The sequence below is a fragment of the Notolepis coatsorum genome, assembly GCF_963971535.1.
Source record: "Notolepis coatsorum genome assembly, chromosome: 1".
NCBI classification, from domain to species: Eukaryota; Metazoa; Chordata; class Actinopteri; order Aulopiformes; family Paralepididae; genus Notolepis; species Notolepis coatsorum.
The window spans coordinates 206,401,319-206,420,421 of NC_140165.1; positions in this window are offsets into that span (position 1 = coordinate 206,401,319).

Here is a 19,103-nt window from a genome sequence, read left to right on the forward strand (position 1 = left end):
AAAACTATCAATCCCCCTTTTGACATATAAATCTATATGTCAACACAACAATTCATTGTGCACCCAACAATATGACACAACCATCACTCATCAAGACATACACTAAGCATGGACCTGTTAAAAGGCCAAGGTCAGGAACAAATAGAGTACATCTCCGGACATATACCTACATATCGGATGACCACCAACACTGTCATCAATACACCAGACCTGCACTTAATCCAAGGCAGGCCATAGATCAACCCGTGAAATACTAATTACAATCACACAATATAAATTCATAGAGGAATGAAAACACAAAAAAAATAACAATAAACTGACGTTGATTTAACCCCAACCAGGACCTGTAAAATATGGAAATGATGCTTGACCGCTTTCGCATGATGTACATGCCTGAAATACTATGTAAGACAGTTCAGACAGGTCAGTGTTATTCTGCACAATATCAACCATATTTTAAGACAGTCCAGTTTTAGTTCAGTCACATTTTGCATAATTTCAATCAATTTACACTTTCTCATCTATTATTCTAATATTCTTATTTCAATTAATTATTTAAATTCAGTAATTTATTCAGTTGTTGAGTCCACCATTCAGTTGCTATGTGGAGTCCACACAGTTCACACAATCCCCCTTTGAGACTGTGAATCTCACAGTCTCAACACCAATCCCCCGCAGGCCATCAGGCAGAGAGCGCTCCTCGTCAGTCAGCCATCACCCCCCCCAGAGGACACTGCATCATACTGAATTCAGGCCGAAGTCCTGTTGCCGGCCCCTCCCCCTCAATCCGGCATCAGCCCTACATTTTCAGGCGAGCAGCGAGCGACAGCTCGTGACATCGGCCGGGTTTCATTTCCACCCCACCACCGGCGGAGAAGGGCCTCGGTACGGTTCCCAGCATGACCACAGCGTCCCCAAGGAAGCGACAGCTGACCGTTCCCCATCGCGTCCATGGTCGCTCAGCCACTCCCCAACCCTGACAGCCCGTGGAAGAAACACAGAACACAGAACACCACATAGCTTACTTAACAACCAGTACAATGCATCCAGACTCATTTATGAGAAAACCCATTGATTGAAATACATAAAAAATGCGTAAAGAACCACTCAACTTTCAGATTCACAGTTGGGGCATATCAGCGTCATACTCCGTCACCATCACCCAAACTCACAAATGAAAAAGAAGAAAAAATAATGCAATGATTTTCAATGGTTGCAATCTCTATGCCGAAGGATCATTAGAAAATCAGACTAAAATTCACATAAAACAAATCAAAACAAAACACACATTGTCCCACATAAGAGTATACAATATCCCATGAGTAGACAATATTCTAATGAGTATATTATAAAAAGGAAATAAAAAACAAAACACGCAACAATATCTTGTCCCCATTCTCACAACCCTACCACGACCTCATAGAAACTTGCAGTTGGTTCCCCCACATCCTCATCCCCGGATGCCATCATGTCAGCAGAGTCCGGTGGCTCAGACACGGGGGACCCCAGCTGGACAGGAAAGAGACGGGGAGGAGAGCCGGCCGGTGCATCCTCCAAGGGCTCCTCATAGGCCGGTGCCTTGAGCACGGATCCTGCAGTTGCCTCGTGGGCATCCTCTCCATCCCCCAACAGGGCCTCCAACTCGTCCATACCATACATACCACCCTCTCCATCACCTACACACCCAGCCTCCCCTCCATTCACCATCATCTGGTACCCAGCATCCCCTCCATTTCTGTATTTACAGTGTAATTAGACAATAATATGCGAACAACTTGAAACACACTTGGATTCCATTCATACTAGTCTGCTCATTGGACACCGTGACAGTATTATTTATAGATATATAGAGGATATTCGTCATAATTCCCCCTTTTGACGTTAAATAAAACGTCAACACACAGTTCATTGATCTATGTCCGTCGATTGTCACCTCATTACATGCATCACATCCAATACCAGACAGGATAATCAACATCAGGAGAGCAGAGAGAGAGAGATAGAGGGAGGGGAGAAAGCGGGAGAGAGAGAGAGAAGAAAGAGAGAAACACAATTCTGGCAACTTAACAGAAGATAGCACGTAACCCCACCGGACCCCCCTTACTCATCACCTAACCCAGAGGAACCCCCCCTCTATTACAGTGCACCCCTGGTCCCGTCTTCTAGGGGACGTGGGTCTCCTCCTGAGCTGGTTCCCGTAGGCACACACAACGTCCATCAGGGCGCTTCCTTCCCTCTGTCACAGTGCACCGCCCACCTGGGTCGGCCCCGTCTTCTGGAGGGCAAGGGCTGACCTCCTGAGGTTGGTCCCCGTTCCAGGGTGCGGTCCCCTAGACAAACGTGCCTCCTCCGGTCCGCTGCCTTCCCAGTGTCTCAGACTGTCCTCTCCACCCCTCGCCGGCCGGCCCACCACCACTCAAACTCAGCTCAGTGTCTCCCCTGCGGCCGCTTCCCCCGTTCTAGTCGTGGATGAACTGCGTGTCGTAGACGACGATCAGCGGTGATTGATCTGCGGTGCCAGCGGTGCCTGGCTGCGGTGTTCACACCCATACTCCAGGAACCATGACAAACAAAACCTATCACTCAAATACAACAACCTTTCACACCGGTACCAACACACACACATGTTTTAGTTGGAATTTAGTATCGTATTAGGCAAACAAACAGTGCCTAATACGCAGGGCTTCCTCCCTTTCTACCCCTAATCTCAGCTAATTCCAGTCTACATCCAGTCTACACCCACTCCCCCTTAGGCCTAAGAGAGAGGGAACACAAGATAGATTAATGGGGATTGAGGGGGGGAAACGTAATCACCCTTCCTTCTCCTGCCCCATTTCGCAACATACCTTCTTTAAAAAATGCTACGTCACGGATTGACCTCGACACAAATCTCTCTGCGCCCATTGATTGTAGCTGAGCTATAATGCCTGACCTAGACGTAAGGCCCATAGCCCCCAGTGGGGCTATCGGGTGTACGCCCATCGGGTGTACGCGTCGAGTAGTCCCCTCGGCACTGCTATTCTCCATAGCCACTTTTACCTTGAAAGAGAGAGAGAGAGAGAGAGAGAGAAAAAAACGACCAGTAGACAAAAGAGAGCAGGCGACAAAAAAGAACAGAATGTCCATATTACATGTCACTTTATACACTCCTAGAAAGGGGAGGGGTGTGTGTGTGTGTGTGTGTGTGTGTGTGTGTGTGTGTGTGTGTGTGTGTGTGTGTGTGTGTGCGTGTGTGCGTGTGTGCTGAAAGGAAGGATTTTGCATGTATAACTGCCAGAGAGAGAGAGTGAACTAGGATTTTGCATGTTCTGCTACATGATGTAGGGGGAGGAGAGACACAGACTTCTAGGCATATTCTTCATTAAGGCCTTTAGATATATAGAGGATATTCGTCATCAATGAACTGAAAAACCTATCAGAGAGAGAGAGGGGGAACGCGAAAGAGAGAGAGAGAGAAAGAGAGAGAGAAGGAACGAGAGAGAGGGTGAGAAAGAGAAGGAGAGAGAGAGAGAGAACGAGAGAGAGAGAGAGAAAGGGAGCGAGAGAGAGAGGGAGAGAGTGTGCGAGTGGGGGAGAACACTCTGAATGGGTAGAGAACGAGAGAGTGAGAGAGAGAGACAGAGAGAGAGAGAGAGAGAGAATGTTCAGCCGTGTTGTTGTAGTTCTCGAGGAGGGAGTAGAATTCGGCCGAGCGCGCGTCGCTCCAAGAAAATGTTGTAATTTACGTGTGGTCCCGCAACGTCACCAACGAAATAATAACGATAATAATGGTGATGATTATGTGGAAATGAAAATGGGGACCCTGATGACGAAAGCGCCATCACTGGTCCGCATCCCCTTAACAGCACTATACCGTATTTCTGTGAACATGCTCGCCTCTACCAACATCCATATTTGTGGTAACAACGCAGATATCGAGTGTATTTCTGTGAACATGCACGCCTCTGAAGCGCTTCCACCCCTCAAGCCGCGCGCCCGTGGGGGGAGCGACGGCGGTGTTCAGAGCGGTTCATGCAAATAAACTAACCCCCACCTATATTTAATCAACTAGGTTGTCAATGCATAGTCCGAAACTGCAATGTGGAGAGAGACCTGTTCCCTCGCTCCGCGGCCGCATCCCTCTACCACAGAGCAGCACACTAATGCAATATGGACGATATTTATTTTAATAATAATATGTTGGCCTCCCTACCACTTATTCATTTTAATATAATGATAGTGGCCTCCTTATCAACAACATAACGCACTGGGTTTGTGTTCCGTGATGAATATTCATATATCCACTTGACTCGACTGGAGACATGGCTTCACTCATCATATGGAACTTCATACATGTGTTACACATTATTAATTCAACACACATATCAGCACACTTTTTCGTACCACTTTCCTTCTAACTAATAGTGACCGTGACGACGGGGGCCACGTTGGAAAGGTGCTAACCCCTAACCAGGGACTTTAACCCGGGGACTCTAACCCCTAACCAGGGAACTTTAACCCGGGGACTCTAACCCCCCTAACCAGGGAACTTTAACCCGGGGACTCTAACCCCCCTAACCAGGGAACTTTAACCCGGGGACTCTAACCCCCCTAACCAGGGAACTTTAACCCGGGGACTCTAACCCCTCTTTCAGGACTCCAACCTAGTTGTGTTAGCTTGTGTTAGCTTGGGGAGCTGCAGTCTGTGTTGTGTTAGCTTGTCTTAGCTTGGGGAGCTGCAGTCTGTGTTGTGTTAGCTTGGGGAGCTGCAGTCTGTGTTGTGTTAGCTTGTGTTAGCTTGGGGAGCTGCAGTCCATGTTGTGTTAGCTTGTGTTAGCTTGGGGAGCTGCAGTCTGTGTTGTGTTAGCTTGTGTTAGCTTGGGGAGCTGCAGTCCATGTTGTGTTAGCTTGTGTTAGCTTGGGGAGCTGCAGTCTGTGTTGTGTTAGCTTGTGTTAGCTTGGGGAGCTGCAGTCCATGTTGTGTTAGCTTGTGTTAGCTTGGGGAGCTGCATTCTGTGTTGTGTTAGCTTGTGTTAGCTTGGGGAGCTGCAGTCTGTGTTGTGTTAGCTTGTGTTAGCTTGGGGAGCTGCAGTCTGTGTTGTGTTAGCTTGTGTTAGCTTGGGGAGCTGCAGTCCATGTTGTGTTAGCTTGTGTTAGCTTGGGGAGCTGCAGTCTGTGTTGTGTTAGCTTGTGTTAGCTTGGGGAGCTGCAGTCCATGTTGTGTTAGCTTGTGTTAGCTTGGGGAGCTGCAGTCCGTGTTGTGTTAGCTTGTGTTAGCTTGGGGAGCTGCAGTCTGTGTTGTGTTAGCTTGTGTTAGCTTGGGGAGCTGCAGTCCATGTTGTGTTAGCTTGTGTTAGCTTGGGGAGCTGCAGTCTGTGTTGTGTTAGCTTGTGTTAGCTTGGGGAGCTGCAGTCTGTGTTGTGTTAGATTGGGGAGCTGCAGTCTGTGTTGTGTTAGCTTGGGGAGCTGCGGTCCATGTTGTGTTAGCTTGGGGAGCTGCTAACTATAGAGGCCATAACCACAGTATTACATATACTCTTGTTAGCTTTATGAGGCTACATCAACACGCTCCTATGAGTGCAGCATGTTAGCTTTATGAGGCTACATCAACATCCTATGAGTGCAGCTATAATGTTAGCTTTATGAGGCTACATCAACATGCAGGCTCCTATGAGTGCAGCTAATGTTATGAGGCTCTGCCCCCCCTCCACTCCTCTAACACCCACCTCGCTATTTGTTGCCATTAAAATAATTCTCCACTTGCACAACCTGAATATAGGGACTTCCGGCTGACTTCCAGTTGCCAATAGCACTTCCTGTCCCATCCAAATACATTGGTTTTAGCTACTTTTCTCCCCTTATTTAAACAACTTTGTCGTCACAGAGAGGCAATGAAACGTTTGTATTATTATAGTATAGAATGTATTTAATAAGCAAACGTTTGTCAGCAGGGTTTTTGGGCTGTATTTCATGTAAAAACGTTTACTGTTAGTTTCCTTGCTCAGCCAGCATTAGCTAACAGAAGCTAGTGGTTAAACAGGCCGGATTAGCTTTGAGCTAACTATCTTTCCCGACCCATGTATTCATTCCATTCTAAACATAACGTTAGTTTACAAAACATGACCTGTCTATATAACGTTGAGGAACAAATTATAAGTGTGTGGGTGTGTGTTTTGGTGAACATTGGACTGCAAACAGAAAATGCATCACAGTTAGACAGTAGCTACTGTTAGCTGTCCTTCCGGATTAGCTTTGAGCTAACTATCTTTCCCGACCCGTATTCATTCCATTCTAAACATAACGTTAGTTTACAAAACATGACCCGTCTATATAACGTTGAGGAACAAATTATATAGACGGGTAATGTTTTGAACAACTAACGTTACGTTTAGAATAGAATGCATCGGCAAAGATCCGTTAGCTCAAAGCTATTCCGGCCAGTTTATCAACTTCCTGTCATTTAGAAATATGATTTTATAGTGAAAATCATTACCAAAACGTCCGGAAAAACCTAACGGGAGCATTATAGACGGTCATACAAATGTACAAATGCTATAAGGTGGCAAGAAATGCACTATAAACAATACTTTATGCATCGGCAAAGATCCTTAGCTCAAAGCTATTAAGGCAATGCTGGCTAACAAGAGGCTAGCGCAAGAAACGACGCCGCAAACCATTGCCGAGCCAGAGCCGGTTTATCTTTGGCGAGCCCGAGTCGGCTCTGCCCCGGCAACCATTGCCGTGCCAGAGCCGGTTTATCTTTGGCGAGCCCGAGTCGGCTCTGGCACGGCAAGCCGAGCCGGGCCAGAGCCGGTTTATCTTTGGCGAGCCCGAGTCGGCTCTGGCACGGCAAGCCGAGCCGGGCCAGAGCCGGTTTATCTTTGGCGAGCCCGAGTCGGCTCCGCCCCGGCAACCATTGCCGGGCCAGAGCCGGTTTATCTTTGGCGAGCCCGAGTCGGCTCCGCCCCGGCAACCATTGCCGGGCCAGAGCCAGTTTATCTTTGGCGAGCGCGAGTCGGCTCCGCCCCGGCAACCATTGCCGGGCCAGAGCCGGTTTATCTTTGGCGAGCGCGAGTCGGCTCTGCCCCGGCAACCATTACCGCGCCAGATCCGGCTCATCGTTGGCGTGCCGTGCCGGACATATGCCGAGTGTGCCGACCGGTAGCCGGAATTGGGCCGAGTATGCTGGCCACCTGGGTAATTTGCTATGTTCATGGTTGTGTGTGTGTGCACGCTCACTACTGCACACAAAAGTATGCGAGTGAAAAATCGTCACAGATACACACACACACAAGCGTGCACGTACACACACACACACACACACACACACACACACACACATACATACATACAAGCAACAAATACAGTGCATGTTTATTTAACAGTGTGCCTTTGTTATCTATAATTTTCTATTTAGAGATACGCCACTCTAATCATACTGTATATTCATCTACAGTAGTTAGGAAGCCTATCTGTTCATGTAGCAATCCAATGTACAGGCTGCCGGTGTGTGCTGCAGTCCACTATAGCGTATAATGGTCTTTGTTTTAGCCAGTGGACCTGCCTATATGTTGGTTGTACAGTAGCCTAGACTCTGGTCTACATTTTACATTTAGTCATTTAGCTGACGCTTTTATCCAAAGTGACTTACAAGTTTTGTACGACAAATCAGTAGGAAGGCTACAACTCTATCAGTTGAGTAACAATGTTCATCAAAGTGTTAATACTTGAGTGCTATAGTGTTGAGTGTATGTTAGTATATTAGGAAGAGTGCATGACAGTAAGAGGGTTATTTTCTATTTATTTTTTCAGATATTGATTGAAGAAGTGTGTCTTCAGTCGACGGCGAAAGATTGGTCGGGTTTCGGCTGTCCTAATTGTGGTGGGAAGTTCGTTCCACCATTGTGGGGCAAGGACAGAGAATAGGCAGCTTTTCTTTGATGACCCTCCCGGAGCTCGGATAGGAGTTGGTCGGAGGTGGCCAGAGGATGCAGAGCGTAGGGGTCTTGAGGGTGTGTAGTTAGAGACCATTGCCCGGAGGTAGGCGGGAGCCGTTCCCTTCGCCGCACGATATGCCAGGTCGAAGGCCTTGAAGCGGATTTGTGCGGCCATGGGGAGCCAGTGCAGGTCTCTAAGAAGTGGGGTGCCATGGCTGGCTTTGGTAGGTTTGAGATCAGGCGTGCGGCTGCGTTCTGAATGAGTTGAAGAGGCTTGGTGGCAGTGGTCAGAAGGCCAGCAAGCAGTGCATTGCAGTAGTCGAGGTGGGCTGACTGGCAGCTAACGTTAGCTAGCTGGGCTGGATATACGCTAGCTAGTTGGCAGTCAAAGGTTGATTGGATGAGGAGTTGGGTGGTTTCTTTTGTCAGGAAGGGGTGGATCCTTCTGACATTGCTCAGGAGGAATCTGCACTGCAGGTTCTGGTTTTCGCTGCGATGTGAGGGGAGAAGTTCAACTGTTCGTCAAGGACAGCACCAAGTTTCTTGGCGGTCGGGGCAATTCTGTTTTGCTTAGGTTTAGCCAGATGACTCAGCTATATGTTGGCTGTACAGTAGCCTAGACTCTGGTTTTGACAGAGGACTCAGCTATATGTTGGCTGTACAGTAGCCTAGACTCTGGTTTTGACAGAGGACTCAGCTATATGTTGGCTGTACAGTAGCCTACAGACTCAGACTAGATGTTGCAGATCAAATATGATTCAAAATCCAGCAATAACATAGCGATCTTATAATAAAAAAAATTGTCAGAAACATATTTTAGGTTCAACTTTAGGTATGTAGACACGTGAATGTGTCTGACTGTCATCCTAACTGTGGTGTAGTGTTGTGTAATTTTACTTTGTGACTCATTTTGCTCTGGACTCAGTGAGACCTGGCAGAGGACTACCGCCAGGGGAGCTGGTGGGAGTTGGTCTGGCAACAGGTAGAGGGGACGAAGAAGCGGGGATCAAGGAGGAGTCTCACGGGAGGAACCTTCTCTTCGCTGAAATTCCGAGATGAGAGCGGACGTGTCAGCGGAGAGCCATCTACCTGGAGAGCACGCGGAACTCCATGTGCATCGGAGCGAGAAGAAGTAGTGTTGTATAGTGAGTAGGGGCGAAAGACAAAGAGGACGGTCAACAGACGGGTGGGGACTTCGACCAGTGAAGCGTTGCGTGTATATGTGTAGTCGGAACGTTAGGCTAGCCACACCGGCTAGTTAGCTTAGCTGCAGTTTAGCTCAGCCCGTCGCCTTGCCTTTCTCTGCTGCAGTGCACCGGACGTCCAAGGCATCACCTCCTCTATCTTCTCCCCGCCAGACCACCTCTACCTACTCCTCGCCAGACCACCCTGCCTTCGTGCCCCACAGGTGACGGTAGCTCAGGACCTCCACGGCCGAACTCTCACCTGATTTATTTTTGATAGCATGCTCGCTAAGAGTGAAGGGGCTTTCACGTTTTGAGCGACCGAGTGCTCCATCTTTTATTATTTTGGGGTAATGCCGGCTTAGTTTTAGGGACTATTATTTATAAAGTGTGGGCCCCACTTATTTTGGTTGTGTGTATATTGTGTTGCAGAACCTATAGGCGACAGGTGTTTTTCGTCCAGGTAGTTCGTTCGAGCCTTGTGCTAACCTCCTCCAGATTGGGGGTATGGTACTGAGCGTTAACCATAGGCCAATGGTGTTATCTTTAGTTTTGATTGATGCAGTATCTTCCAGTAAAAGGAGAGGCGAGTAACTGGATTCACTGTGTGTGTGTGTGGATTAATGTGCCTTACTGTCTAACCCCTTTCATTATTCCTTATTATCATCATTATCGTCTAACCTCTTTTTGATCCACTGTATATGGGTAATAGACCTATCGCTCAGCCACACCCCCTTTGAAAAGTCGGACAAACAAAGTCGACCGTAAATGACTGTTGACGATGGCCGCAGGCAGCCCCTTTCCTGACTGTGATGCAAGCCTTGCTTCACAGTCACAAAAGGGGCTAGGCCGCGGGAGATTTACCACAGCAGGTAACAGACCTGTTTTTTATAACACAAATATTTCATCTAGAAGCAGACAGAGAGGGTTACAATATGCAGTGGAAAAGTACGTTCATGAGATACACATTTACCTTAGACCTCCATGGTGATGCAAGCATTAGCTATATATAACGTTAGCTAGCTACTCTCAAGCATTACTTACAGTTGACTTGATTGAAGATTACAAGAACTATGACGATAATCCATGATTACTACTATTGCTGATACATTTTAGTGGAGAGGGGAGCTATATTCAAGTAGCAGCTAGTACGAGCAGTGTTCTCAAACAGTAGCCTATTTCTTTTCTCCCCTTCTCATTTCTGTTGAAACCATAGGGCACCAGGTTATTGTGCACACATCATTGGGCTCATGTACAGTTTAGACATTTCTCGTGCATAAAATGAAGACACTGCCTCCTGTACAAGTCGGCCACAGCAGAGGGAAGAAGGTAGCAGGCCAGCCTATAACCTCTGCAGTGGTGGCAAAAGTGATCCCCACCTACACTCCTAACAGGTCGTTTCAAAGCACAATTAAAACACATACATTTGGTAATAAAGGCAAAATGGTGCTCATTCACAGTTTATTGAAGAAAAAAAATGTGCACCGTCATGCAGTTTGATGTGAAAGAATAATAGCCTAGGCACAACATCCGATACATTTCTACAGTGAATAGTTAATACTATGCATAACACAGTTAACCATAACATGTATCTTTCTGCCTTTAGGAAAGAGTCAGGAATCAGTGAGGAAATATATAAGACACAGAGGAATGAGAGGCACACCTATAAGCTACATCGTTAACCAGACCCCTATAGGTAGCAGTAGGTGGAAAGGACTACCCCATTGGTTGTGTTATGTTAGGGATCCTCTCTGACACAATTTTAAATTTCTTTATCTTTGATATAGCATGTTCAACATGTATCCTGTGTGCAGCCACTTTTTTTTGTCAGGCAGACATCTGTAGAGGGCATCTGCCTTTTTCCTCTGACGAAGGGTGGGATGTTTATTTCTAGTCCAATTTATTGTAGGTCATTTTTTATTAAAAATCCTTTCTCTACCATACGCCCATCCCCTTCCTGCAGATAGCCATGTTTAAGCAGATTTTTCATTAGCTTAATAAAGTTGCTCTGCCTAACTATTTCTTTGTCAGACATAGATCCAGTGAAAAGAGTTGAACAAAATATTACAGAACCTCGTGGATCACATGCTATGAGAGATTTCAATGTGTTTGCAGACTTGTAGGTTGAGTAGCTTTGGGGTTTGAATTTTTTACTCTGTACAGTCTAATATTGCCATCGTTGTAGGAAATTCCTCTCTGTACTTTCCTGGCATTTGTGCCATTATTATGTCTCTATGAGGCCATGCGGGTAGTTCCCCTAGAACTGTGAACATGTAGTCCACCCATGCGTTGAACAAAGTACCAACACTACGTTCATCAATCATAAATGCCAAATCTTTTAAATCATGATTTTGTCTCAGTTTCATAAGAACAAGCAAGAGCTGCACACGCAGGGGCATTGTGTTAATTTGCCAATCACTTCTGCTATATGTCAATGGGACTGAAGTTTGCTGTGCTGTTTCACTGCTAGGTATACTAAACACAGTACATAGATTGTTGAATTGATCATAAGTGAATCCAGTGGCATATTTCAAATAGGCTGGTACACGGCTGTGCTGCAAGACCTCTGGTGTTAATCTATTTGGTACTTGATTATGTCTCAGAACAGTATTTATACTCGTCAGTGATTCGATTTGTGCTTGTTGATTTCTCAATCTTTCATCTCGCTCCTCTTGTCCACCTTCCATTGGGGGAGCCTGCTCCACAGGCCGGCGCTCCTCATCTGGAGGCTCCTCCACACCCTGACCTTCTTAGAGAAGAGAGAGGAGTAAGAGGGAAGGAGAGAGGGGTGATGGATAAGGGGAGAGGGATGAGGGGGAGAGGTGAATGAGGAGAGAGGGATGAGGGGGAGAGGTGAATGAGGGGAGAAAGAAATGAGAGAGAGGGATAAGAGGAGACAAATTACTCCTTGATGTTTCTAATTCTTTCTCTCGCTGCAGCTCCCACTGTTGCAGCTCCCACAGACCAACCCAGGCTTGCTTGAGGTGAAATGTCCCTTTGCAGCAAGGGACATGACGGTAGCAGAGGCAGCCACAGCCATAAAATATTTTTATGTGCGTAAAGACGGAGAAGACATGCACATCTCAGAGAGGCACAACTGTTATTACCAAATTCAAGGGCAACTACTACTTAGCGGACTCAACTTCTGTGACTTTGTACTTTTTACAAGAAGAGATATATATATTGAGAGAGTTCACAGAGATATTCAGTTCATCAATGACATGATTGTAAAGCTGCACACATTCCATGATGCTCACTTTAGTCCAAAAACATAAATCAGACCTCTTTCATTGTCACTCATGTCCTGTCTTGGGTTGACCTGTGTCGTCTCTGTGAGGGCAGTAACATCTCCAGCACACCTCATTCTGTGAAAAAAACACAATAAGCTGAGTATTAGCTAAGCATAGACAGATAATAATAATAGTTCATTTATGGAGCATCTTTCATACATAAAATGCAGCACAAAGTGGATTTTATTGACAACAAACATAACAACTTTGACAGATCAACATTTGTATTTGCCTTGTCAGGGATAAAACGAAAAGTCCAGGACTTATTTACATCGTTGTCCCTTGTTGTTACTGGTTTAAAGTGGCACTATGGCATCTGAAGTGCATCGAGCATTCTTAGTGCATAATCTAAAGTGCATGTAGTAGTATTCATGTTTCAGTTTTTTTTTATTATAAAAAAAAAGCATCATTCATGCTCATTGGTGCATTAAAAACAATTATTTTCATCAACAAAGTGCATAGAGACATTACTCATCGTTCACCAGAGGTTCACCAGGTTCATCAGAGGTTCCTCCGGTGGTTATAACAAGTTTGTCCTTAGCCTTATTTTTGAACCCATTAATATGGATTCAGTCTTGTTGCCTAGATGCAGTGACAACCTGTTGTCTGTTAGCCAGTTCTTTATATTATCAATGTTGGTCACTACATTACATCTATAACTATAACTGTCCTTGTTGGTCATCATTTCCACTCTTATGCACCTGGCTGACTGGCAGCTAACGTTAGCTAGCTGGGCTGGATATACGCTAGCTAGTTGGCAGTCAAAGTCAAACGTTAGCAAACTAATAGTTTGGTCTACGTTTCTAATACATGCCGTCAAATATTATGTCTTTATGAATTGACCTTACCTTTGAGCAAACATAAGTGTCCTTGGTAATGGTCTTCACATTCAGTTGTGTATGTGGACGACACAACAGAATCCACCGCTTGCATTTCTCAAGTTTTATTTTGGGCTTTGGAAAAGGTACAAAATATACTCCTCCATCCAGTCTTTCAGAGTACCTGGTGTCCGAATTACAGGTACCACACGCACAGCGTTTCACCATCAGATATTAGGTAGATAATAACATAGAAACTGAAGTCTTCACAGTGGTTTCGATCACAGATGTTTGGTTTGATGCGCCCTACAAATGGCTTTTCTGTTGTTGTCCGAGTTTTATCCCAGCGAGGATTTTCGCTGTGATATGATTGGACAAATTCTATTTGGGGAGTGGTTTAGCGACAGGTCTATTGGGGAAGGTGCTCCTTACAGGTCACCAACTAGGGTGACCAGGTGTCCCCCTTTTGGTTGTACTGTCCCACCATTTGACCAAATGTCCCGCGTCCCTCATATTGAGAGGATGTCCCTCTTTTCGAAGCCAAAAAAAAACATGCGTCTAAAAGCCCCTCCCTACAGACAGTAAACGTAGCAACCCGCCTCTTGTCCACACACATTGCTCTGATTGGTTATAGTACTTTAGCGCGCTGCTTGCCTGCTTGTGACGTGACTGAGTCGTGACGCTACCTCATATCGCAGATCTGATTGGTTATAGTAATTTAGCGCACTGCTCTGCTCGTGAGAGTTGAACTTGTGACGCTACCTCATATCGCAAATCTGATTGGTCAAAAAAAACACAACAACATTACAAGCGAACTAGTTCAAGATGGAAAGCAGTAAAAAGAAACGGACCTGCAGTTACAACCAAGACTGGCAAACGACACATGACTGGGTGAGGCAGATGGCAGGCAATCCGCAGCAGGCTTTCTGTGTTTTGTGTCATAGTTCGTTTTCAATTGCGCATGGAGGAGAATACGACTTGAAGCGCCACAGTAGACGTGAATCTTACTTGAAAGTGGTTCACCAAAAAGAAACATCCAGATCTATGGATACGTTTATTTTTAAACCAAACAATGATAGCCAGACGGACAAGGTCACTGCAGCGGAGATAACAAGTGTCTATCACATAGTACAACACTCCCATTCATACAGGTCAGCCGACTGTGGTATGAAACTAGCTCCTGTCATTTTGCCAGACTCAGTTATTCTAATAAAAAAATTTACATTATCTATCTGTCCCACTTTGTCCCACCAAAATCTTACTGTTGTCCCACTTTGTCCCACCAAAATCTTACTGTTGTCCCACTTTTGGACTTTTTGCATCTGGTCACCCTATCACCAACAGTCAGCAAGGTACGGTACTGCTTTGGGGAAGAACTATACCATCCACCACTACTGCCACCGGGTGTGAGGGGGTGTGGGACGTACTAGGGGAAGTGTGGGTGTTTAGGGGTTGCTGTGCATCGCCCTGGAGGGTGAGAAGGACCAGTACACACCACCTAGGTTAGTAAATCCTAGGCCCCATCCGCCCCATTTGTTAACCTCGAATCTAGTACCCTTACACTGCAGTCGGGGGCCCAGCCGGACTCAGCTCTGCCGGGTTCCCACTAACCGGTGCCAGTATAAATTCACCCTCACCAAGTAGGGATAATCCACCCTATTACAGGTAGAAAAGAGAAGATTTACACTGCCATCTTGTACACTTGCATTCTATCAAGATATCACATGCTCATTTCAAGAGGGAAGGTTCTTATCACTGCTGAACTGCAGAAAAGGCACAATTCTCTAAAAACAACACATAGGAAAAGGCCATTTTCACAATAGGTCCCTTTTAACAATTACGTTATAATTATTAAAACATGCACTCCAATTTCACCTAGTCTGCAGACTATACTCTCTAGCCACAGAACCACAAGAAAAAAACAAGGAGGAATTTTCTTTGAAGAACTGAGCCCATCTTGATCAGTCAAACCATTTAGGTTCCTTCCCTGTGATCCTAAATTCCTTGACTTGAAACACTTTATTGATCCAGGTCAACAGTCCCGGTTCAGATCAATCAAGAGTTGTGATTGATGAGGGCTATCCTATTGCTGACGATGTGTGTGTGTGTGTTTACGTTTGTTTGTGTGTGTGTGTGTATGTGTGTGTGTGTGTGTGTGTGTGTTTGTGTGAGTATACAGTATACAGTGCAGTTTGGATAGTGAAACGTTTCTTCTCCAGCACATTGGATTTAAAATGGAACAATGACTAGGAGGTTAAAGTTCAGATTTTCAGCTTTAATTTGAGGGCGATTACATCCATACCAGGTGAGCCATATTCTAAGGTATGAAACCCTGTCCCCAAATGTAATTAGATGAATGATCATGACCTTAAATTAAGTCATATTTAATATTTGGCTGCAAATCCTTTGCAATCAATGATCGTAAGTATCTTTGTAAATATCTTTGTAAGAACAAACTTACGAAAGATCTCCTCCGGATTCCTGAACGTGTGAAAAGGTGTTTGTAAATAGCCAAAGTGCTCTTAGCTGCGCTCCCCCGAATGAAGAACGCCACTTTAATTGAAAGCGCGTTCTCATACACCTGAATTTGCATACAGAAATGCCCCGCCAGCTCCTTATAAGGCCATGCAACACAGGACCGTGTGCACCGGATCGAGTCCACAGGCAACGCAAAAGCAATTTGATGATCAAAATTAGATTGGATTAGATCCAAATGTATTATCATTATACAGCACAAGTACAATACAACGAAAATTAGTTTGCCATCTAACCAGAGTACAAATATACTGTAACAGTAATCCCGCCTGGGAGAAATGCGAGGCCCTGTGCGAGATTTAAACGCGAGCCCCCCACCCCTAAAGGTAAAAAAAATAAAAAAAATAAAAAAATTATATAATAAAAAAAAAATATATATATATATATATTTTTATACAGTCAACATATTCTTAAATAATAGCGCTGCCCGAGGCTGGGCATACAGTCAACATATTCTTAAATAATAGCGCTGCGCTGCCCGAGGCTGGGCATGATACAGTCAACTGTCAACATATAGCAAGAGAGAGAGAGAGAGAGAGAGAGAGAGAGAGAGAGAGAGAGAGAGAGAGAGAGAGAGAGAGAGAGAGAGAGAGAGAGAGAGAGAGAGACAGAGAGACAGAGAGAGAGAGAGACAGAGAGACAGAGATGGAGAGGCCATTGAGGCGTGGTGCTTAGGCCTTCTGCGGACATGGGCTTGGGGTTCTCGGGGGCCTGGGGGTCGGGCGGGGGCGGGTGGGGGCTCTGGGTGCTCGGCTCCGTGCATGGTGGACCAGGAGATGGGGGTGTTCTGTTTCTCAGGGAGGAGGGCGGGAGGGAGGGGTTTCTCTCAGGGGGGTCAGAGTGGCTGAGCTTTGCCCAGTGGGGTCCTGTGTGTTGCGGGGTCGGTGGGCGTGGGGTGGGGTTCTCGGTGACATGGGAAGTAGCGGGCTGGGCTCGTGGGGGGAAGTTCTATGGGCTTAACTCAGGGGGGGGGGATGTCGGGGGAGGGGGACCATCATTTTCGCAGTTTGGCCCGGGAGGGGGGGTTCTTGAATGTTGTGGGGTCGTTGTGCGTGGGGTGGGGTGCTTGGTGGCATGGGAGGTAGCGGGCTTGGCTCGGTGGGCGGGAGTACCACCCCTCGCTCCTCTACTGAGCCTGGCCCAATCAAATTCAAGGGACCCGTGTCGCTGAGTGCTCGGCCCCGCGTGGGACGGCCCTGGGACATGGGAAGCCCTGTTTCTGGGGGTGGATGGCGGGAGGGGGGGGTCCCTCTCATGGGGGTCTGGGAGGCTGAACGCAGCCGAATTCAAGGGGCCCATGTTAATGTACTGTTATGTTATTGATGTCATTGTAAGTATTGTATAAGTGTTGTTTGTCTATAAAAATTAATACAAATAAAATAAAAAAAGAACACTCAAACGCAGTATAGCATAATGTAATTGATTTATGTAGTGTTATGTTGTCCAGTCCCTGAGGGTTCAAAGAAAATATAAACCAGTACCCTCCTGTTGCTATAAATGAAAGTACAGATGTACTGCCATTAACTTTTTTTGTCTAATTTGAATATGGAAGTCAATGGAGAAATCGGACAAGAACAGCCATGGAGAAAATGTCACTGATTCCCGCCGGAAGGGGTCAGATGACCCCACAGCTTATGAGAAATATGAGAAAAATAAACAGTGTAAACTATATAATTACCTCTTAATATAAAAATATGAGGTTTACCACAGGTTTGAGTGACAAAAAATAAAAATAATAATAATAATAATAATAAATAAAAATATTATTATTTTTTATTATAATTTTTTGGATGGAAGAGCCACACATTGACGGGCAAAGAGCCACATGCGGCTCGCGAGCCACGGGTTGGCCACCCCTGCGCTAGATGCTCGCAAAGTGCTGTGACTTTCCACATATATATTCCATATATATGTGGAATAACGTTCTAATTACATTTTCCTGAAGTCATTTTGAAATTTCAGAAACCGTGCCAGATAAAACGGGTACTTTTAGGAAAAGTCATTGAGTGACAGAGCTGGAGCGCGACCGAGTGACGAGGATACATTTATTGAAAATGCCTAGGCAAGGCGCTCGCCACTAGTGCAGGAGATGCTGGGTTCGAGCCCAGCTCTCTGCATTGCTACCAGCTTGGCTAGTCGTTCATACTAACACAATTGGCAGTGTTAGGGGTGGGAAAGCGGGTGGGTGGGTCCTGGTCGTTGTAAACAGCGACTCCTACAGTTCGGTTGGGGAGCCTGCTCAGCGAGGAAAGGATCTAAGGGGGGTAGTGTGATCCTTCCACACGTTACACCCTCTCAGTGAGAGTCCGCGCTGCCAGGTGAAAAGAAGTGGTTGATTGGCTACACATGTGTCGGAGGAAGCATGTGATAGCCTCCACTCTCCCAGACCGACCGTAGGGGGTAGAGTGCGCAGCGACCAGGAAGGGGATTGGGAATTGGCATAACGACTAACATTGGGATGGGAGAAAAACGGAGGAAAAAGGAGGGGGGAAAATATTTAAAAAAAATGTCTGGGGGTCATTTGACCTCTTGTCGGCTGTGCTAGTGTTAAAGAGTCACTGGAATTACACCTACCTGTACTTTCTACAAGTTCCAAATTACCAAAAATAATTTGGGACATTCCCAGCATCCTGAGCTTATGCCTGTGCTTGCATCTAGATTCATGAAAATAGGGCCCTATAAAAAATGTATAAGGCACAATTTTACATTTAAAAAATATGCATTGGCAATATTGTGTCTGAATGTCAAACACAATGTCAAAGTGTGAATTAATGTACAAATGTCAGCCTCCTAGGGCAGAAACTGTGGCTGCTAGAGGGTGGGGACACTTTTGTGGACCAACCAAGTGAGGTATAGAGCTGCTGGTCGCAGCTAAAAATAAAGCCTAAAGAATGAAGAGACTGACAGACAACTGCAATGTATAGTATAGTCCCTGACTAAGGATTTGTATAGTCGACTTTGATTGACTTTGATTGAAAATTATTATTATTATTATTATTTTTTTTTTTTATCATTCCATTTGGGCTGTGGGGGTGCTTAATGTCTGAAGGAGTCGACTGAAGGCTTCTGGTCCTCTGTGAAAGCATACAATTGGTCCACTGATGGATACATCTTGATATTTGTCTAGTGTGTTCTTAGACAGGTGAAATCCTCTTTCAGTGCATTTGTGCCCGTTTTCTTAGGGAGTTAGCCTCGCTGGTATGCGCGCCATTAGCGTTGGCCACGCTTCTAGGCCTCTTTGCTTTTGGAAAGAATGATACAACATTTTTTTTATTTTTAATTATATATATTTTTTGCATTAGACTAAGAGGTTGATTAGTCTACTATTCGACTAGTCGAGGTCAGCCCTAGTATAGTATG